We start from the raw sequence: 8824 nt of genomic DNA, 5'->3' as shown, positions 1-8824 counted from the left end.
ACTTTACGCTTTAAATTAAGTTATATTTATTTTTTATTTTTTTACATTAGGTTTTAACTGCGACTAAAGTTTTAAAAATCGACAAACCGGTCATTAAACGGTAAAAACCCCCTTTTATAATAATAATACTACTTATATATATTTTTGTATTTTTATAAGTTAAAACTAATATAGCGTTAAGCTTGTTTAATTTTCCCTGTGGAACGAACCGGACTTACTAAAAACTACACTACTGTACGATTAGGTACACTGATTATAAGTGTTGTAGCAAGGTTTAGGTATATCCATTCAATAAATAAATAAATATCTTGTGTAAAATTGTATCGTATTTAATAGTATTTCGTTGTAAAAATAATACTATTTCCTAGTACACCTCGCACACATCAATGGTACTAGCACCGTACCCACGTACTTGTTATGTGTGATTCATGCATAGCACTTGTTCAGTTATGCACATCATCAAATCGTGATGTGTACATAGTGCTTGTGCAGTTATGCACATCATCAAGTCCCCCCCCCCCCAGTTCGATATTATGCGTAGTTTTTGCGCATAGCATCGAACTCTGCTGCTCTCATTAATTGTGACGTGACACTTTTATGCATTACTGACCTAATCATTATTATATCACGTAACTGTCACTTTCAGGGTTAACTCATTAAATTCTATGCCCATCTGTCAGGCCTTGTCTAACACGTGTGTGGCTCAGATTTAACTTAGTTTCTCTTTCTTTCTCCCTTTCTCCTATAAATACCTTAACCATTCTTTTTAGTCATTGTTTTTATCTCTCTTTACCATATATTCTATTTGCATAATGGCTGCTGATAGCGCGAATGCTGATTTTTCGAACATAGGATACATTATGTACGATGTGTGTTATTCCAAGTTGGTGCGATCGCACCAACCGTCCTCCCTCATGTAAGGTTGTAGTTTATGATTTAGTGATGGAGTGGGGAAACATCCTCATTCCTCCTACTAACGTTTTTATGTTGGTACTATCTCATTTCAACATTGGTGTTGGGCAATTTGGACCTAAATAGCACTTGTCATCTTTCCTTGTTTCAATTGTGTTGTAATGCCCATGGTTTTACGCTGACAATGAATCATTTTATGAACATCTTTAGTTATGAGCGACTCAACCAAGGTTGGTATAGTTTTAAAGATAATCAGGCTTTTACACGTGAGATTAAGTGGAGGATTCCTGCTTCTGGAAAGAGAGATACTTCTTTGTTGACAGGATGTTCATCCCTTATTCTTGCTCTAACATAGGTATATGGCATTACAGTTTTGATCATAACCTCAATCGTGTACCTCCGATGAGCTCTGAGGAGTGATTGATGTTCGATAAATGTGTAGAGCAGTCAATGTACATGCATATGTATCAGAAGACAGCTTTATATGCTGGCAGGATTTCCAAACATTGGCCTCACCCTGGCTTTCTCCCTTGCTTTACGCGCCATCTTAAAGGTTCGTAGTTTTCACGAAACTTGTTTGCTTTTAGCATTTGATGTTTTGATATAATGGTATAATTTGTTTTACGCAGAGATAACACTTGCGGAATATCTGAGGGTTGGGAAGTTAGCTTATGTGTTCCCTTCTCGAGTCCCTGTGCGCGGTTCTTCTGGTCGCGCTCACTCTGCTGGCGTGACTCATAATTTTTTGCGTAAACTCAAATATCCCGAAGTAGGGTCATCTATCCAGCGTCCTTTTTACGTCGGTAAGAGAAAATTGGCACCTAAACAATATAACGATATGTTCACACCTTTTTTCCCCGATTTTATTTACAATCTGTGACGACCCGGAAATTTCCGACCAAATTTAAAACTTAATCCTTATATGATTTCGACAAGATAAGCAAAGTCTGTAATATTGATTCTCAAAATTTTTGAACTAATGTTATATATTCAGTTAACCTTTGACTATTGACCGACGATTCACGAACATCTATTTGAAAAAATATATATATATATATATATATATATATATATATATATATATATATATATATATATATACAATAAGTTGGAATATTAATTATTAAAATTAATTATAAATAACTTGCAATGTGTATTTAAAAACTGATTTATGTATATTAAATAAAGATATATATATATATATACATATATATATATATATATATATATATATATATATATATATATATATATATATATATATATATATAATTTCAAGTTATTTATTAAACGATAGTAACATTCGTTTATTGATTCGATTGATATTTAGATAAGTTAACTAAAACGTTTAAGATAAACAAGTAAAACACTAATTTGCTACAGTATTTTCGAATTGCTTCAGTACCCGAAAAGCTACAGTGTTTTCGAAAACTACTATTTGCTACAGTAAAAATCATTTTGCTACAGTAAAACACTATTTCAAAATGAAAATGTATGTATATTTTACAAATGTTATAAAATATAATATTAACTTAGATATAAAACATTTTGATTTAAAATAATATTATTATATATTAAGACGTTAATTTATAGACGCAAATGACCAAAACACTCGAACGTACAAGATACACTTCGGGTAATATAGTTATTGGTAATATAAGTCTATATTTTGACAAAGGTACACGTCGCGAAACGTAAAGTACAAGTTATTAAAGCGTACGAAGTAACGTTCGAAAAACCGGAACCGGGACATAAGTCGAGTGACAACGTACGAGTCATCGGAATAAAAATTACAAATCAACTATGCAAGAGAATATAATATAATATATAATTAATTAATATAAATTATATATTATATATATTTAAATATTTTGTCGACAAACTAAATAACAAAACACAAATGAGCTGGCAGGAGCAGCCATTAGATCGCATGGCAAATGGGCATAGAACCCATGCGATCGCATGGGGTCTGAATTCATGATACATCTATAAAGCTCGCTTATTTTCTGTCGAATTCATTCACTTTTATCTCTCAATCTCTTAATCTCTCTACATATATATATATTATTATTATTATTATTATTATTATTATTATTATTATTATTATTATTATTATTATTATTATTATTATTATTATTATTATTATTATTATTATTATTATTAAGATTAATATTATTATTAATCTTATTATTATTATCAGTAGTATAATAATTATTAGTATTATACATAAAATACTACGACGAGGTTATGTCCAAATGATTTCAAAATGATTTTTCGAGCGAGAAAGAGTTAAGGAAATTATGAGTTATAGCTAAGGAGGTGATGGGTATTATTCGAGGGTATTGCTCGTGAGGTCAAACTAGTGTTTATCATTTCCGTTGCATCTACGTACTTTCCCGCAATATTGAATCATAATATTGATACGTGAGCATTCATATCTTATCTTTTATATATTAATAGTGTATCCATGTCTAGTGCTCGAGTATATATGTTTATGCATGCTTGTATGCTAAATTTTGTCGTTAGATAGTTTTATGATGAATCACGAATTTAATAAATATACTACTGATATAATGTATATGATATGCATGTTATTGGAAAGCTAGCGAAAAATTAATAACTTTTCATTTAGAAAGCGCGTGATTTTGATGAACAAATTAAAAGATATGGTCAATTGAATTATAATTGACGTTAATTGAAATTGCTTTTGAATCTGCAATTAATATTTAAACAACTTGTTTATAAGATTGATAAATTAGATTTTTAGATATTAATAGTCGAGTAAATGAACTCTTATATAAGACATGTCTCGTTTTGTTAAACAAATTGTCAAAGTTGACTTTTTGAGATGACTTTTGTTAACTTTTTCATGTCGGTCTCGAGCATTAGGATTGTGATACACTATGACCTGACCTAGCTTGTTAGACATGTAATGACCAACATATGTTCTCTAGGTTGAGATCTACGGTTATTTTGCATTCCGAGTTTCGGTCACATTTCGGTGAATGACCTTATGTACTGCTAAGGTGAGTTTCATATGCTCCCTTTTTAATTGCTTTTGCAGTCTATAATTTTGGGTTGAGAATACATGAACTTTATTTTAAACGCAATGGATACAAGTACATACTAAATTCTACACCGATTTTGAACCGAAAATCCCTTAGCTTTGGTAACTAGTAACTGTCGGTTATAAGAACTGGTGGACGCGAGTAGTTATATATGGATCCATAGGGCTTGACATCCCCGTCTGTTCCAGGTATAGAAACCCTAGCCTGAACTATAAAACAGACGTATGCTATTTGAGTTTAGTACATGTTGGATTGCGTGTATTGTACATGTTGGTTGCATGTATGTTAAAACATGGGTACTTATTATAACGTTAAAGTTTAGTTTCCAGGGTGCTCAATCTTGTAGAATATTTTGATAAACATTTCTGGATGAAACAACTGAAATCTTGTGATCCACCTTTACATACAGATTATGCGCAACATTAAAACTATGAACTCACCAACCTTTGTGTTGACACTTTTAAGTATGTTTATTCTCAGGTTCCTAGAAGTCTTCTGCTGTTTGCTTATACGTTATACAAGCTATGTGTATGGAGTCATACATGCTTTATTCGAGAAAAATTTACATTCACAAAATCATCACCATGTATATTATTTTGACTGCATTGTCAACGGATGTAGTATTGTAAACTATTATTTACGGTGATTGTCAAAAACCTTGGAATTAGATATTCATTTATGGTGTGCCTTTTCAAAAGAATGCAATGTTTACAAAATGTATCATGTAGAGGTCAGTACCTCACTGTGAAATTGATGAATGATGTATTCGTCCAAATAGATTTGGACGGGTCATCACACAATCTGTCGAGGTCCTCAAAATGTGGAAAGACTGGTATAACCTTGCTTAAGTTATTTGGTTCTTCGATGTTGCTCATCTATTCAGTGTGTATTGTTATTTGCAGATGATGATGACGATGATGTTCCTGCTAAGTGCTCCGAAGTCTGGCGAGGTGACCAGTGACGGTGCGGATGGTGATAGATTGGACGAGGTAGAGGAACTTCAAGAGGTTAATCAGCGCCTTCGTGCAGTGCTTGAAAAGTCAACATCTAAGAGAGATGACTGCCAACTTAAACTAGGAATTGCTCTCTCAGAGAAGACCGAATTGGAGGCTTCCCTCAGCAAGCTTATAGATTGCCATGTTGAGGCCGTTCATAATGCGCGAAAGGTGGAGCGTGAGTTTAAGCGTCTCAAATATGGGTGATATGGCCGAAACGGACGATTTTATGTGTGCGGTGTCGTTAGGTGGCAACACGTCAGAATCAACCATCAAGAGGGGGTACTGTTTTAAATTTATATTTAGCGGGACCTAAATCGTACTACTCCTTATTATGAGTAAGGGAAGTATGACCTAGAGTCGTATTTTTAAGATATCAGTAGAATTGAACCTATATCAAAGCTTAAGATAGTTATGAAGGAGTAGTGGTTACCTAATTTTTGGGATTTTCTAGTTTATAAGATAGATAAAGTAAATGCGATAAAATTTGTAATTCAGATAAAGTTAAAACAAGTGTATACTATGATTTCATCAGTTATTCTGCAGAGATTATGGAATGTTGGCTCATGAATAGGCAGAGGCCTTGTATTCATTACATTGGTCCTAAACGCCCCTGTCGTAAGACATGTCACTAGGTAATGCAATAGGCTTGAAGATTCTGAATAGACAGCAACGTCCCTTACCCCCGACGCCCGTGCAGTGTGACTACAGGCATACATATTCAGACGGCTAATCCAATAGAGCGACTCGGTTGGGTGACGTATTAACATTCCACAAAGGTCTAAACTTACTTAAGCATAATAGAATACAGGGTTTACCATATTCGAGAGACGTGATGTATTTCAATGCTTTCGTTAATGATTGGTTTTAAAAGATAGTTAGGCCCTTAAAAAGAGTTCAACCGTAGAGAACACCATGGCCAAGTCAGGTTGACTTCCATGAACACGTTCGGCTATCCTAACGGTCCAATCCTTTATGTGTTTGAACAAACAGTTCCTTAATTAACTAAGAATCCCTCAAGCGGGGTGCAATGTTTGAGACCGCACTATGGTGCAGTGTACTAATACTAATCAACATTGGTCGTGTTCCATGGCCTTACTTAGCAGAGGTACAGCTTACAACAACCGTTGTGCTTCAGCATGCACGTACGAAGTTTATATTCTTGGTGACTACACTAGCATGGTCTGGGACCGACAATGTACTAAGGGTCTAGTCAGATGTTTCATTACGAAAGAGTCCTCAGTCGGAATCCAAAGCTTGATAGACTTACTACAACCGGTGTGCCTCATTCAATCTTACGTTGTATCCGATAGACTTCTTTTACCAAGGGGTGACACATATAGTGTACTCTGAATTGGGGTTCGCGACTTCCCAATAACAGAGCCAATAACTACGTTCTATTAGTTGGAAAAGCGATTGACTTCAAAGCATAATCAGAAAGCATTTCAACAGTATACACAAACCATAACATTATTTCGGCATTATAACTACTTACATCATAGCATACACTAAAGATAACTACTCGCTAATCATGGCAAAAATATCATAGAACATAATGATAGAAGACATTATATAAAGATAAAGGATAGAAGTACCAGTAGATTAAATGAGTTCCAAATACAAAAGTGACAACTTCAAACTCCAGACCGCTCCTAATACAATCTTCGGCGTTCTTCTCCGGGTACTAGGTTTCCCGCACGAAGTCGAAGACCTTGAGAGTATGACTAATATTGTACAAGAAAGAGAAAGAAGTGAATTGAAGTGTGTGTTGGAATGAATGACAAAGACCCTTTAAATAAGCTTGGATATTTCCTGTAAACAGCTGGCAGGCCGTTTGGCAGGCCGTTTGCAGGGGCCATTTGCCAAGCTAGCCCGTTTGGAGTGGGCGTTTATTTGAGCCATTTGGAAGGCTGTTTTTGAGCCAGGCAGGCCATTTGGCAGGCCGTTTGGCTTGCCTGGTTCCCTGGATCGTAACTTGATTTCTTGTCTTTCACCGTTTTCGCTCTAGAATCTTCGTTTTAGCTCCGATTCTCTTGATTCTTTTTGCACCGTCTTTGTAATTACTTGTTCTTTAATTCTAACTGATGAAGTGGGTATTTTTCCGATAAAGTTCGAATCTTTCTTGTTTTTGGGCCTTAATACCGGGGTGAAAATGTGACTTTTTAGCCGATATCAAATATCCCACACTTAGACTTTGCTTGTCCTCAAGCAAACTCTCATTTTACCTTAAGAAATCTTTTTGGAGTTTCTTTTCTAATAGCCTAAGCGGTTTGCTTTTTATTATAAGAGCGAAAGATAAGGTGAGTCATCTACGTTATTATTGAAACTATCTCCGCAAGCATGCGAGGAGGTTACATGACATAGGCTAGCTTTTACGGGTCACTCAAATCACACAAGTATTTAAGGTCCCCTATAGATCTAAGAAATGAATTCACTCATAGCCAGTCATGCTGCACTCATCGTCATAGGCTTGATAAAGACTCAAATCCTTGCTACTAAAGTGAGAACGGTGATAATCTTAGTTTCTAGGTCATTTATCAATGGTGGAAAGGAATTTTGGAGTGGTAGTGAAGTTTGTTTTTGAGGGGTGACAGAAAGGATAATATAGTCTTTTTGCATACTTTTATCCGGATAGATAGGAGTGCTGAAATTTTGAAAAGCACTTTTGAACTTTTTCTTCCTTTGATAATCATTTTCGGTCAAGTTCTTCTTCGGCGTTTCTCTTTTATAAGTTCTGCTCCTTTTTTTAGAACAATGAATTTTTTTTTTTTTTCAGATTTCATCTTGAGAAACTTTTTTGCCGGTAAACTTTTTCAAGACTTTTACCATGATACTTGAGAGGTTTATAACATCGCATTTTTCGGAAGGAATCTTATTTTCTGGATTTTTGGGTGGTAGTAAAGATAATGTGAGTGTGGTGGTGAAGTGAAGTAGAAGTAGTGGAGGTGTGAAAGGTTTATTTTTAACAAATGGCTAGCTCTTTTGATTATAACCGAATCATGTTTTGCTACATTGGAAATGTAGATCTAAAGCAAGTTCTGATTCCGACCACAGATATCGGCACTCTCAACGGAAAATAGTGAAGCATTAAAGATGAATGCTGGTCTTATTTCGGTGCCTCACCATAATCAATTTAGGTCGATAATGCCTTGGTCATGCAATGCTCTATTAAAGATTTGGTTCAACCTAACGAGATTTCTGCCCTACTTAAGCCTTACTTTTATTTACAAACGTTTTAGGTTTTCAAAAATACTTTTTCGAAAAGGCTTTCTCTTGTTAAAAATTTTGAAATTTGACTTAAGGACTTAGGATCTTCGTAATGGGTTATTTTAATACAGCGTAAAAAGATTATATCAACATCCCACACTTAGACGAGCATTGTCCTCAATGTTCCTAGTGTATCCCACACTTAGGAGTTTTAGTTGAAGATTTTGGAAATATTCGTCTAGTGTCTAAATGGGTTGGGATCCCACACTTAGTGATAAGCTAGGATGTGGCATAATTTAAAGTTTGAGATAGTAGCGGGAAGAAAGAAGTACACCTAGAAGATGTTGCTTGTGACGACATTGGCAGGCTTTCAATCCTTGCGTCTTTTACTGATCAGCTCATTTGTCATCCTTTATTTTTCTACTCTACTTTATTGCACGGGTTGCCTCCCGAGAAGCGCTTTTGTTTAAGGTCGTTAGCTCAACCGTAGTGATGCCTTAGAAAGCAATTATTCCTCACTGATGATTGTAATCTTGGTCTTCTTGAGGGAACGTGAGTTTTGGTGGGTAAATCCTAGGAAAGTGTCGGACCAACAGTGGTAGAATATCCGGTACTTCTCTTGAAGATCTTCTGAAAGATAAG

This window comes from Rutidosis leptorrhynchoides, chromosome 5, assembly GCF_046630445.1.
Source record: "Rutidosis leptorrhynchoides isolate AG116_Rl617_1_P2 chromosome 5, CSIRO_AGI_Rlap_v1, whole genome shotgun sequence".
NCBI classification, from domain to species: Eukaryota; Viridiplantae; Streptophyta; class Magnoliopsida; order Asterales; family Asteraceae; genus Rutidosis; species Rutidosis leptorrhynchoides.
The sequence above is the reverse complement of the archived record's forward strand: the minus strand, read 5'-3'. Positions refer to the sequence as shown.